Source organism: Lissotriton helveticus, chromosome 11 (assembly GCF_964261635.1).
Source record: "Lissotriton helveticus chromosome 11, aLisHel1.1, whole genome shotgun sequence".
In the NCBI taxonomy this organism is placed as follows: domain Eukaryota; kingdom Metazoa; phylum Chordata; class Amphibia; order Caudata; family Salamandridae; genus Lissotriton; species Lissotriton helveticus.
In genome coordinates this window covers 38,914,527-38,928,108 of record NC_136072.1, presented here as the reverse complement: position 1 = coordinate 38,928,108, position 13,582 = coordinate 38,914,527, and the positions used below count along the sequence as shown (strand labels likewise).

Genomic DNA, 13,582 nt, shown 5'->3' with positions numbered 1-13,582 from the left:
CTGGCTGATTAATCTGTTCATGATATTTCCATTTTGTGACATATTGCATTAAAATATATCCAGCTTGCAGAATATATAAGTATTTGTAGTGCGTTGGCCGGGAATCGAACCCGGGTCAACTGCTTGGAAGGCAGCTATGCTCACCACTATACCACCAACGCCCTATGATCTGTATGCTCTCGGATCTAAACATTACGACCCTGAGTGCAATGTCTATCTTGCACCAGCTTCAACGATGCATTTGGTTTAGATACCAACATGAAAAGCAGTAGAAAGTTTTTAGCAGAGGGTAAGGAACTGGGATTGAAACCAAGGTCAAAGCTGTGCGGAAGAGAAGAATGGAAAGCAGTAGTACAAATAATAGATATGAACATATAGATGCAGCATGGGAAGCAAAGCAGGGAAGAGAAAGAGAGAACATTCCAGGAAATGCCCAGGAGATAGATAATAGCACAACTAAAAGGGAAGAATGAAATTCAAAGCATGCCCAGAAAAGTGTTTGAAGGTCCCACCAGTCATTTATGCTTATTATTGTGTGTCTTTACTTTCAAAGTACAGGGTGGATCCTTTTACGATCCCTCTCTTGTATTTCAGCAGACACAGATAGTTGAGAAGTCTTTTCTCACATAGCTGGCAAAAGCTTGCGCTTTTACTTGCTGGCAGCCTGGGAATGACAGCTTGGTCCTTGGAAGAAAAATCAAGCAAAATTAGCAGAGGATGGTTTCGATCCATCGACCTCTGGGTTATGGGCCCAGCACGCTTCCGCTGCGCCACTCTGCTCTGTTGTGAAAGTGTTCTCTTTATGCAAATAAGGAGCATTCAGCAGAGTAGAGTAGGATTGGTCGGGCTCTCACCTCATTTGCCTAAGTATATCGCAAGGCATGCTGGGTGCAGAAAAACTTAATCTTCCCCTCTCACAATCAGTCATAACTGAAAGCCAGACACTCTCAGGCACTAGCCGTTTCAAACATTTATCAAGACAGCAGCTCTTGAACCCTCTATATCTCTCTCTGTGATACTAGCGCTAACATGCTCAGGATTTGGCTTTACCTGGGAGCCAGAGATCTACCCGGTGAGGGCTTGCCCGGTGTGAGGCTTTTGAGCGTTTGGGAGCGTTGTGGACGTTGGACAGGAAACTATGCAAATTTCAAGCATCCAACCTTCCTGCTGCAGTGACAGGCTCTTTCCATGGACATCTGCCTCTTGGATTCCTCTCAACTTGCCTTCTGATAAAACATTTTGTGAGCTGCAGTTACCTTCGACAGCTACGAGGTGGCGCTACATTCAGGTCAGAGCACAAGTATGCAAAAATGTTACGGACTTTGGCCAGATTTATCGGTGGGTCTTGCATATTTTTTTCAGAGGCTAGAAATTGCCTAGAAATGCTTTTTAACATAGAGATGCTGGAGGTATAATGTCTGGTCGGGCCTCAGGCTTTCATTGCCTGCCCAAAATAACATATTTATTACCAGCACATGTGAATGGCGACTCTGCTTTATGAAACTTATCATATATTAGGACAATGAATATAGCAGAAGGGGCGATTGAGATGTTTGCCTACGTATTTTTTAATTTCTATATATATGGCTGATTAATCTGTTCATGATATTTCCATTTTGTGACATGTTGAACTAAAATATATCCTGCTTGCAGAATACATAAGTATTTGCACTGCGTTGGCCGGGAATCGAACCCGGGTCAACTGCTTGGAAGGCAGCTATGCTCACCACTATACCACCAACGCCCTCTGTCATTTATGCTTATTATTGTGTCTCTTTACTTTCAAAGTAAAGGGTGGATCCTTTGACGATCCCTCTCTTGTATTTCAGCAGACACAGATAGTTGAGAAGTCTTTTCTCACATAGCTGGCGCAAGCTTGCGCTTTTCCTTTCTGGCAGCGTGGAAATGACAGCTTGGTCCTTGGAAGGAAAATAAAGCAAATTTAGCAGAGGATGGTTTCGATCCATCGACCTCTGGGTTATGGGCCCAGCACGCTTCCGCTGCGCCACTCTGCTCCTCTGTGAAAGTGTTCTCTTTATGCAGATGAGGAGCATTCAGTGGAGTGACGTGGGCGTTCGGGACGTGAGAGGACGTTGGACAGGAAACTATGCAAATTTGAAGCATCCAACCTTCCTGCTGTAGTCAGAGGCTCTTTCTATGGACATCTGCCTCTTGGATTCCTCTCAACTTGCCCTCTTATGAAACATTTTGTGAGCTGCAGTTACCTCCGATGGCTACAAGGTGGCGCTACATTCAGGTGAGAGCACAAGTATGCCCAAAATGTTAGTGACTTTTGCCAGATTTATCGGTGGATCTTACATATTTTTTTCAGAGGCTAGATATTGCCTAGAAATGCTTTTTAACATAGAGATGCTGGAGTTATAATGTCTGGTCGGGCCTCAGCCCTTTCATTGTCTGCCCACTGTAACATATTTATTACCAGCACATGTGAGTGGTGACTCTGCTTTATGGAACTTATCATATATTAGGGCAATGAATATAGCAGAAGGGGCGATCGAGATGTTTGCCTACGTATTTGTTTATTTTTTTATATCTGGCTGATTAATCTGTTCATGATATTTCCATTTTGTGACATATTGCATTAAAATATATCCAGCTTGCAGAATATATAAGTATTTGTACTGCGTTGGCCGGGAATCGAACCCGGGTCAACTGCTTGGAAGGCAGCTATGCTCACCACTATACCACCAACGCCCTATGATCTGTATGCTCTCGGTTCTAAACATTACGACCCTGAGTGCAATGTCTATCTTGCACCAGCTTCAACGGTGCATTTGGTTTAGATACCAACATGAAAAGCAGTAGAAAGTTTTTAGCAGAGGGTAAGGAACTGGGATTGAAACCAAGGTCAAAGCTGTGCGGAAGAGAAGAATGGAAAGCAGTAGTACAAATAATAGATATGAACATATAGATGCAGCATGGGAAGCAAAGCAGGGAAGAGAAAGAGAGAACATTCCAGGAAATGCCCAGGAGATAGATAATAGCACAACTAAAAGGGAAGAATGAAATTCAAAGCATGCCCAGAAAAGTGTTTGAAGGTCCCACCAGTCATTTATGCTTATTATTGTGTGTCTTTACTTTCAAAGTACAGGGTGGATCCTTTTACGATCCCTCTCTTGTATTTCAGCAGACACAGATAGTTGAGAAGTCTTTTCTCACATAGCTGGCAAAAGCTTGCGCTTTTACTTGCTGGCAGCCTGGGAATGACAGCTTGGTCCTTGGAAGAAAAATCAAGCAAAATTAGCAGAGGATGGTTTCGATCCATCGACCTCTGGGTTATGGGCCCAGCACGCTTCCGCTGCGCCACTCTGCTCCGTTGTGAAAGTGTTCTCTTTATGCAAATAAGGAGCATTCAGCAGAGTAGAGTGGGATTGGTCGGGCTCTCACCTCATTTGCCTAAGTATATCGCAAGGCATGCTGGGTGCAGAAAAACTTAATCTTCCCCTCTCACAATCAGTCATAACTGAAAGCCAGACACTCTCAGGCACTAGCCGTTTCAAACATTTATCAAGACAGCAGCTCTTGAACCCTCTATATCTCTCTCTGTGATACTAGCGCTAACATGCTCAGGATTTGGCTTTACCTGGGAGCCAGAGATCTACCCGGTGAGGGCTTGCCCGGTGTGAGGCTTTTGAGCGTTTGGGAGCGTTGTGGACGTTGGACAGGAAACTATGCAAATTTCAAGCATCCAACCTTCCTGCTGCAGTGAGAGGCTCTTTCCATGGACATCTGCCTCTTGGATTCCTCTCAACTTGCCTTCTGATAAAACATTTTGTGAGCTGCAGTTACCTTCGACAGCTACGAGGTGGCGCTACATTCAGGTCAGAGCACAAGTATGCAAAAATGTTACGGACTTTGGCCAGATTTATCGGTGGGTCTTGCATATTTTTTTCAGAGGCTAGAAATTGCCTAGAAATGCTTTTTAACATAGAGATGCTGGAGGTATAATGTCTGGTCGGGCCTCAGCCCTTTCATTGCCTGCCCAAAATAACATATTTATTACCAGCACATGTGAATGGCGACTCTGCTTTATGAAACTTATCATATATTAGGACAATGAATATAGCAGAAGGGGCGATTGAGATGTTTGCCTACGTATTTTTTAATTTCTATATATATGGCTGATTAATCTGTTCATGATATTTCCATTTTGTGACATGTTGAACTAAAATATATCCTGCTTGCAGAATACATAAGTATTTGCACTGCGTTGGCCAGGAATCGAACCCGGGTCAACTGCTTGGAAGGCAGCTATGCTCACCACTATACCACCAACGCCCTCTGTCATTTATGCTTATTATTGTGTCTCTTTACTTTCAAAGTAAAGGGTGGATCCTTTGACGATCCCTCTCTTGTATTTCAGCAGACACAGATAGTTGAGAAGTCTTTTCTCACATAGCTGGCGCAAGCTTGCGCTTTTCCTTTCTGGCAGCGTGGAAATGACAGCTTGGTCCTTGGAAGGAAAATAAAGCAAATTTAGCAGAGGATGGTTTCGATCCATCGACCTCTGGGTTACGGGCCCAGCACGCTTCCGCTGCGCCACTCTGCTCCTCTGTGAAAGTGTTCTCTTTATGCAGATGAGGAGCATTCAGTGGAGTGACGTGGGCGTTCGGGACGTGAGAGGACGTTGGACAGGAAACTATGCAAATTTGAAGCATCCAACCTTCCTGCTGTAGTCAGAGGCTCTTTCTATGGACATCTGCCTCTTGGATTCCTCTCAACTTGCCCTCTTATGAAACATTTTGTGAGCTGCAGTTACCTCCGATGGCTACAAGGTGGCGCTACATTCAGGTGAGAGCACAAGTATGCCCAAAATGTTAGTGACTTTTGCCAGATTTATCGGTGGATCTTGCATATTTTTTTCAGAGGCTAGATATTGCCTAGAAATGCTTTTTAACATAGAGATGCTGGAGTTATAATGTCTGGTCGGGCCTCAGCCCTTTCATTGTCTGCCCACTGTAACATATTTATTACCAGCACATGTGAGTGGTGACTCTGCTTTATGGAACTTATCATATATTAGGGCAATGAATATAGCAGAAGGGGCGATCGAGATGTTTGCCTACGTATTTGTTTATTTTTTTATATCTGGCTGATTAATCTGTTCATGATATTTCCATTTTGTGACATATTGCATTAAAATATATCCAGCTTGCAGAATATATAAGTATTTGTACTGCGTTGGCCGGGAATCGAACCCGGGTCAACTGCTTGGAAGGCAGCTATGCTCACCACTATACCACCAACGCCCTATGATCTGTATGCTCTCGGTTCTAAACATTACGACCCTGAGTGCAATGTCTATCTTGCACCAGCTTCAACGGTGCATTTGGTTTAGATACCAACATGAAAAGCAGTAGAAAGTTTTTAGCAGAGGGTAAGGAACTGGGTTGAAACCAAGGTCAAAGCTGTGCGGAAGAGAAGAATGGAAAGCAGTAGTACAAATAATAGATATGAACATATAGATGCAGCATGGGAAGCAAAGCAGGGAAGAGAAAGAGAGAACATTCCAGGAAATGCCCAGGAGATAGATAATAGCACAACTAAAAGGGAAGAATGAAATTCAAAGCATGCCCAGAAAAGTGTTTGAAGGTCCCACCAGTCATTTATGCTTATTATTGTGTGTCTTTACTTTCAAAGTACAGGGTGGATCCTTTTACGATCCCTCTCTTGTATTTCAGCAGACACAGATAGTTGAGAAGTCTTTTCTCACATAGCTGGCAAAAGCTTGCGCTTTTACTTGCTGGCAGCCTGGGAATGACAGCTTGGTCCTTGGAAGAAAAATCATGCAAAATTAGCAGAGGATGGTTTTGATCCATCGACCTCTGGGTTATGGGCCAAGCACGCTTCCGCTGCGCCACTCTGCTCCGTTGTGAAAGTGTTCTCTTTATGCAAATAAGAAGCATTCAGCAGAGTAGAGTGGGATTGGTCGGGCTCTCACCTCATTTGCCTAAGTATATTGCAAGGCATGCTGGGTGCAAAAAAACTTAATCTTCCCCTCTCACAATCAGTCATAACTGAAAGCCAGACACTCTCAGGCACTAGCCGTTTCAAACATTTATCAAGACAGCAGCTCTTGAACCCTCTATATCTCTCTCTGTGATACTAGCGCTAACATGCTCAGGATTTGGCTTTACCTGGGAGCCAGAGATCTACCCGGTGAGGGCGAGGCTTTTGAGCGTTTGGGAGCGTTGTGGACGTTGGACAGGAAACTATGCAATTTTCAAGCATCCAACCTTCCTGCTGCAGTGAGAGGCTCTTTCCATGGACATCTGCCTCTTGGATTCCTCTCAACTTGCCTTCTGATAAAACATTTTGTGAGCTGCAGTTACCTTCGACAGCTACGAGGTGGCGCTACATTCAGGTCAGAGCACAAGTATGCAAAAATGTTAGGGACTTTGGCCAGATTTATCGGTGGGTCTTGCATATTTTTTTCAGAGGCTAGAAATTGCCTAGAAATGCTTTTTAACATAGAGATGCTGGAGGTATAATGTCTGGTCGGGCCTCAGCCCTTTCATTGCCTGCCCAAAATAACATATTTATTACCAGCACATGTGAATGGCGACTCTGCTTTATGAAACTTATCATATATTAGGACAATGAATATAGCAGAAGGGGCGATTGAGATGTTTGCCTACGTATTTTTTAATTTCTATATATATGGCTGATTAATCTGTTCATGATATTTCCATTTTGTGACATGTTGAACTAAAATATATCCTGCTTGCAGAATACATAAGTATTTGCACTGCGTTGGCCGGGAATCGAACCCGGGTCAACTGCTTGGAAGGCAGCTATGCTCACCACTATACCACCAACGCCCTCTGTCATTTATGCTTATTATTGTGTCTCTTTACTTTCAAAGTAAAGGGTGGATCCTTTGACGATCCCTCTCTTGTATTTCAGCAGACACAGATAGTTGAGAAGTCTTTTCTCACATAGCTGGCGCAAGCTTGCGCTTTTCCTTTCTGGCAGCGTGGAAATGACAGCTTGGTCCGTGGAAGGAAAATAAAGCAAATTTAGCAGAGGATGGTTTCGATCCATCGACCTCTGGGTTATGGGCCCAGCACGCTTCCGCTGCGCCACTCTGCTCCTCTGTGAAAGTGTTCTCTTTATGCAGATGAGGAGCATTCAGTGGAGTGACGTGGGCGTTCGGGACGTGAGAGGACGTTGGACAGGAAACTATGCAAATTTGAAGCATCCAACCTTCCTGCTGTAGTCAGAGGCTCTTTCTATGGACATCTGCCTCTTGGATTCCTCTCAACTTGCCCTCTTATGAAACATTTTGTGAGCTGCAATTACCTCCGATGGCTACAAGGTGGCGCTACATTCAGGTGAGAGCACAAGTATGCCCAAAATGTTAGTGACTTTTGCCAGATTTATCGGTGGATCTTGCATATTTTTTTCAGAGGCTAGATATTGCCTAGAAATGCTTTTTAACATAGAGATGCTGGAGTTATAATGTCTGGTCGGGCCTCAGCCCTTTCATTGTCTGCCCACTGTAACATATTTATTACCAGCACATGTGAGTGGTGACTCTGCTTTATGGAACTTATCATATATTAGGGCAATGAATATAGCAGAAGGGGCGATCGAGATGTTTGCCTACGTATTTGTTTATTTTTTTATATCTGGCTGATTAATCTGTTCATGATATTTCCATTTTGTGACATATTGCATTAAAATATATCCAGCTTGCAGAATATATAAGTATTTGTACTGCGTTGGCCGGGAATCGAACCCAGGTCAACTGCTTGGAAGGCAGCTATGCTCACCACTATACCACCAACGCCCTATGATCTGTATGCTCTCGGTTCTAAACATTACGACCCTGAGTGCAATGTCTATCTTGCACCAGCTTCAACTGTGCATTTGGTTTAGATACCAACATGAAAAGCAGTAGAAAGTTTTTAGCAGAGGGTAAGGAACTGGGACTGAAACCAAGGTCAAAGCTGTGCGGAAGAGAAGAATGGAAAGCAGTAGTACAAATAATAGATATGAACATATAGATGCAGCATGGGAAGCAAAGCAGGGAAGAGAAAGAGAGAACATTCCAGGAAATGCCCAGGAGATAGATAATAGCACAACTAAAAGGGAAGAATGAAATTCAAAGCATGCCCAGAAAAGTGTTTGAAGGTCCCACCAGTCATTTATGCTTATTATTGTGTGTCTTTACTTTCAAAGTACAGGGTGGATCCTTTTACGATCCCTCTCTTGTATTTCAGCAGACACAGATAGTTGAGAAGTCTTTTCTCACATAGCTGGCAAAAGCTTGCGCTTTTACTTGCTGGCAGCCTGGGAATGACAGCTTGGTCCTTGGAAGAAAAATCAAGCAAAATTAGCAGAGGATGGTTTCGATCCATCGACCTCTGGGTTATGGGCCCAGCACGCTTCCGCTGCGCCACTCTGCTCCGTTGTGAAAGTGTTCTCTTTATGCAAATAAGGAGCATTCAGCAGAGTAGAGTGGGATTGGTCGGGCTCTCACCTCATTTGCCTAAGTATATCGCAAGGCATGCTGGGTGCAGAAAAACTTAATCTTCCCCTCTCACAATCAGTCATAACTGAAAGCCAGACACTCTCAGGCACTAGCCGTTTCAAACATTTATCAAGACAGCAGCTCTTGAACCCTCTATATCTCTCTCTGTGATACTAGCGCTAACATGCTCAGGATTTGGCTTTACCTGGGAGCCAGAGATCTACCCGGTGAGGGCGAGGCTTTTGAGCGTTTGGGAGCGTTCTGGACGTTGGACAGGAAACTATGCAAATTTCAAGCATCCAACCTTCCTGCTGCAGTGAGAGGTTCTTTCCATGGACATCTGCCTCTTGGATTCCTCTCAACTTGCCTTCTGATAAAACATTTTGTGAGCTGCAGTTACCTTCGACAGCTACGAGGTGGCGCTACATTCAGGTCAGAGCACAAGTATGCAAAAATGTTACGGACTTTGGCCAGATTTATCGGTGGGTCTTGCATATTTTTTTCAGAGGCTAGAAATTGCCTAGAAATGCTTTTTAACATAGAGATGCTGGAGGTATAAAGTCTGGTCGGGCCTCAGCCCTTTCATTGCCTGCCCAAAATAACATATTTATTACCAGCACATGTGAATGGCGACTCTGCTTTATGAAACTTATCATATATTAGGACAATGAATATAGCAGAAGGGGCGATTGAGATGTTTGCCTACGTATTTTTTAATTTCTATATATATGGCTGATTAATCTGTTCATGATATTTCCATTTTGTGACATGTTGAACTAAAATATATCCTGCTTGCAGAATACATAAGTATTTGCACTGCGTTGGCCGGGAATCGAACCCGGGTCAACTGCTTGGAAGGCAGCTATGCTCACCACTATACCACCAACGCCCTCTGTCATTTATGCTTATTATTGTGTCTCTTTACTTTCAAAGTAAAGGGTGGATCCTTTGACGATCCCTCTCTTGTATTTCAGCAGACACAGATAGTTGAGAAGTCTTTTCTCACATAGCTGGCGCAAGCTTGCGCTTTTCCTTTCTGGCAGCGTGGAAATGACAGCTTGGTCCTTGGAAGGAAAATAAAGCAAATTTAGCAGAGGATGGTTTCGATCCATCGACCTCTGGGTTATGGGCCCAGCACGCTTCCGCTGCGCCACTCTGCTCCTCTGTGAAAGTGTTCTCTTTATGCAGATGAGGAGCATTCAGTGGAGTGACGTGGGCGTTCGGGACGTGAGAGGACGTTGGACAGGAAACTATGCAAATTTGAAGCATCCAACCTTCCTGCTGTAGTCAGAGGCTCTTTCTATGGACATCTGCCTCTTGGATTCCTCTCAACTTGCCCTCTTATGAAACATTTTGTGAGCTGCAATTACCTCCGATGGCTACAAGGTGGCGCTACATTCAGGTGAGAGCACAAGTATGCCCAAAATGTTAGTGACTTTTGCCAGATTTATCGGTGGATCTTGCATATTTTTTTCAGAGGCTAGATATTGCCTAGAAATGCTTTTTAACATAGAGATGCTGGAGTTATAATGTCTGGTCGGGCCTCAGCCCTTTCATTGTCTGCCCACTGTAACATATTTATTACCAGCACATGTGAGTGGTGACTCTGCTTTATGGAACTTATCATATATTAGGGCAATGAATATAGCAGAAGGGGCGATCGAGATGTTTGCCTACGTATTTGTTTATTTTTTTATATCTGGCTGATTAATCTGTTCATGATATTTCCATTTTGTGACATATTGCATTAAAATATATCCAGCTTGCAGAATATATAAGTATTTGTACTGCGTTGGCCGGGAATCGAACCCAGGTCAACTGCTTGGAAGGCAGCTATGCTCACCACTATACCACCAACGCCCTATGATCTGTATGCTCTCGGTTCTAAACATTACGACCCTGAGTGCAATGTCTATCTTGCACCAGCTTCAACGGTGCATTTGGTTTAGATACCAACATGAAAAGCAGTAGAAAGTTTTTAGCAGAGGGTAAGGAACTGGGACTGAAACCAAGGTCAAAGCTGTGCGGAAGAGAAGAATGGAAAGCAGTAGTACAAATAATAGATATGAACATATAGATGCAGCATGGGAAGCAAAGCAGGGAAGAGAAAGAGAGAACATTCCGGGAAATGCCCGGAGATAGATAATAGCACAACTAAAAGGGAAGAATGAAATTCAAAGCATGCCCAGAAAAGTGTTTGAAGGTCCCACCAGTCATTTATGCTTATTATTGTGTGTCTTTACTTTCAAAGTACAGGGTGGATCCTTTTACGATCCCTCTCTTGTATTTCAGCAGACACAGATAGTTGAGAAGTCTTTTCTCACATAGCTGGCAAAAGCTTGCGCTTTTACTTGCTGGCAGCCTGGGAATGACAGCTTGGTCCTTGGAAGAAAAATCAAGCAAAATTAGCAGAGGATGGTTTCGATCCATCGACCTCTGGGTTATGGGCCCAGCACGCTTCCGCTGCGCCACTCTGCTCCGTTGTGAAAGTGTTCTCTTTATGCAAATAAGGAGCATTCAGCAGAGTAGAGTGGGATTGGTCGGGCTCTCACCTCATTTGCCTAAGTATATCGCAAGGCATGCTGGGTGCAGAAAAACTTAATCTTCCCCTCTCACAATCAGTCATAACTGAAAGCCAGACACTCTCAGGCACTAGCCGTTTCAAACATTTATCAAGACAGCAGCTCTTGAACCCTCTATATCTCTCTCTGTGATACTAGCGCTAACATGCTCAGGATTTGGCTTTACCTGGGAGCCAGAGATCTACCCGGTGAGGGCGAGGCTTTTGAGCGTTTGGGAGCGTTCTGGACGTTGGACAGAAAACTATGCAAATTTCAAGCATCCAACCTTCCTGCTGCAGTGAGAGGCTCTTTCCATGGACATCTGCCTCTTGGATTCCTCTCAACTTGCCTTCTGATAAAACATTTTGTGAGCTGCAGTTACCTTCGACAGCTACGAGGTGGCGCTACATTCAGGTCAGAGCACAAGTATGCAAAAATGTTACGGACTTTGGCCAGATTTATCGATGGGTCTTGCATATTTTTTTCAGAGGCTAGAAATTGCCTAGAAATGCTTTTTAACATAGAGATGCTGGAGGTATAATGTCTGGTCGGGCCTCAGCCCTTTCATTGCCTGCCCAAAATAACATATTTATTACCAGCACATGTGAATGGCGACTCTGCTTTATGAAACTTATCATATATTAGGACAATGAATATAGCAGAAGGGGCGATTGAGATGTTTGCCTACGTATTTTTTAATTTCTATATATATGGCTGATTAATCTGTTCATGATATTTCCATTTTGTGACATGTTGAACTAAAATATATCCTGCTTGCAGAATACATAAGTATTTGCACTGCGTTGGCCGGGAATCGAACCCAGGTCAACTGCTTGGAAGGCAGCTATGCTCACCACTATACCACCAACGCCCTCTGTCATTTATGCTTATTATTGTGTCTCTTTACTTTCAAAGTAAAGGGTGGATCCTTTGACGATCCCTCTCTTGTATTTCAGCAGACACAGATAGTTGAGAAGTCTTTTCTCACATAGCTGGCGCAAGCTTGCGCTTTTCCTTTCTGGCAGCGTGGAAATGACAGCTTGGTCCTTGGAAGGAAAATAAAGCAAATTTAGCAGAGGATGGTTTCGATCCATCAACCTCTGGGTTATGGGCCCAGCACGCTTCCGCTGCGCCACTCTGCTCCTCTGTGAAAGTGTTTTCTTTATGCAGATGAGGAGCATTCAGTGGAGTGACGTGGGCGTTCGGGACGTGAGAGGACGTTGGACAGGAAACTATGCAAATTTGAAGCATCCAACCTTCCTGCTGTAGTCAGAGGCTCTTTCTATGGACATCTGCCTCTTGGATTCCTCTCAACTTGCCCTCTTATGAAACATTTTGTGAGCTGCAGTTACCTCCGATGGCTACAAGGTGGCGCTACATTCAGGTGAGAGCACAAGTATGCCCAAAATGTTAGTGACTTTTGCCAGATTTATCGGTGGATCTTGCATATTTTTTTCAGAGGCTAGATATTGCCTAGAAATGCTTTTTAACATAGAGATGCTGGAGTTATAATGTCTGGTCGGGCCTCAGCCCTTTCATTGTCTGCCCACTGTAACATATTTATTACCAGCACATGTGAGTGGTGACTCTGCTTTATGGAACTTATCATATATTAGGGCAATGAATATAGCAGAAGGGGCGATCGAGATGTTTGCCTACGTATTTGTTTATTTTTTTATATCTGGCTGATTAATCTGTTCATGATATTTCCATTTTGTGACATATTGCATTAAAATATATCCAGCTTGCAGAATATATAAGTATTTGTACTGCATTGGCCGGGAATCGAACCCGGGTCAACTGCTTGGAAGGCAGCTATGCTCACCACTATACCACCAACGCCCTATGATCTGTATGCTCTCGGTTCTAAACATTACGACCCTGAGTGCAATGTCTATCTTGCACCAGCTTCAACGGTGCATTTGGTTTAGATACCAACATGAAAAGCAGTAGAAAGTTTTTAGCAGAGGGTAAGGAACTGAGATTGAAACCAAGGTCAAAGCTGTGCGGAAGAGAAGAATGGAAAGCAGTAGTACAAATAATAGATATGAACATATAGATGCAGCATGGGAAGCAAAGCAGGGAAGAGAAAGAGAGAACATTCCAGGAAATGCCCAGGAGATAGATAATAGCACAACTAAAAGGGAAGAATGAAATTCAAAGCATGCCCAGAAAAGTGTTTGAAGGTCCCTCCAGTCATTTATGCTTATTATTGTGTGTCTTTACTTTCAAAGTACAGGGTGGATCATTTTACGATCCCTCTCTTGTATTTCAGCAGACACAGATAGTTGAGAAGTCTTTTCTCACATAGCTGGCAAAAGCTTGCGCTTTTACTTGCTGGCAGCCTGGGAATGACAGCTTGGTCCTTGGAAGAAAAATCAAGCAAAATTAGCAGAGGATGGTTTCGATCCATCGACCTCTGGGTTATGGGCCCAGCACGCTTCCGCTGCGCCACTCTGCTCCGTTGTGAAAGTGTTCTCTTTATGCAAATAAGGAGCATTCAGCAGAGTAGAGTGGGATTGGT

At 43.7% G+C, this 13,582-nt stretch overlaps 12 non-coding genes across 12 annotated transcripts; all 12 read right to left on the bottom strand.

Annotated features, from left to right (window-relative positions):
- Nucleotides 1-89: 89 nt before the first annotated feature.
- On the bottom strand, nucleotides 90-161 carry TRNAG-UCC (transfer RNA glycine (anticodon UCC)). The gene has a single exon. It is a non-coding gene; the product is annotated as a tRNA-Gly (tRNA).
- Nucleotides 162-1,672: 1,511 nt separating this feature from the next.
- TRNAG-UCC (transfer RNA glycine (anticodon UCC)) lies at nucleotides 1,673-1,744 on the bottom strand. The gene has a single exon. It is a non-coding gene; the product is annotated as a tRNA-Gly (tRNA).
- Nucleotides 1,745-2,643: 899 nt separating this feature from the next.
- TRNAG-UCC (transfer RNA glycine (anticodon UCC)) lies at nucleotides 2,644-2,715 on the bottom strand. Its single transcript has one exon. It is a non-coding gene; the product is annotated as a tRNA-Gly (tRNA).
- Nucleotides 2,716-4,227: 1,512 nt separating this feature from the next.
- TRNAG-UCC (transfer RNA glycine (anticodon UCC)) lies at nucleotides 4,228-4,299 on the bottom strand. The gene has a single exon. It is a non-coding gene; the product is annotated as a tRNA-Gly (tRNA).
- Nucleotides 4,300-4,498: 199 nt separating this feature from the next.
- TRNAT-CGU (transfer RNA threonine (anticodon CGU)) lies at nucleotides 4,499-4,570 on the bottom strand. The gene has a single exon. It is a non-coding gene; the product is annotated as a tRNA-Thr (tRNA).
- A 628-nt stretch (nucleotides 4,571-5,198) lies between these two features.
- TRNAG-UCC (transfer RNA glycine (anticodon UCC)) lies at nucleotides 5,199-5,270 on the bottom strand. The gene has a single exon. It is a non-coding gene; the product is annotated as a tRNA-Gly (tRNA).
- Nucleotides 5,271-6,770: 1,500 nt separating this feature from the next.
- TRNAG-UCC (transfer RNA glycine (anticodon UCC)) lies at nucleotides 6,771-6,842 on the bottom strand. Its single transcript has one exon. It is a non-coding gene; the product is annotated as a tRNA-Gly (tRNA).
- An 899-nt stretch (nucleotides 6,843-7,741) lies between these two features.
- TRNAG-UCC (transfer RNA glycine (anticodon UCC)) lies at nucleotides 7,742-7,813 on the bottom strand. The gene has a single exon. It is a non-coding gene; the product is annotated as a tRNA-Gly (tRNA).
- A 1,501-nt stretch (nucleotides 7,814-9,314) lies between these two features.
- TRNAG-UCC (transfer RNA glycine (anticodon UCC)) lies at nucleotides 9,315-9,386 on the bottom strand. Its single transcript has one exon. It is a non-coding gene; the product is annotated as a tRNA-Gly (tRNA).
- An 899-nt stretch (nucleotides 9,387-10,285) lies between these two features.
- On the bottom strand, nucleotides 10,286-10,357 carry TRNAG-UCC (transfer RNA glycine (anticodon UCC)). The gene has a single exon. It is a non-coding gene; the product is annotated as a tRNA-Gly (tRNA).
- Nucleotides 10,358-11,857: 1,500 nt separating this feature from the next.
- On the bottom strand, nucleotides 11,858-11,929 carry TRNAG-UCC (transfer RNA glycine (anticodon UCC)). Its single transcript has one exon. It is a non-coding gene; the product is annotated as a tRNA-Gly (tRNA).
- Nucleotides 11,930-12,828: 899 nt separating this feature from the next.
- On the bottom strand, nucleotides 12,829-12,900 carry TRNAG-UCC (transfer RNA glycine (anticodon UCC)). Its single transcript has one exon. It is a non-coding gene; the product is annotated as a tRNA-Gly (tRNA).
- Nucleotides 12,901-13,582: the final 682 nt, after the last annotated feature.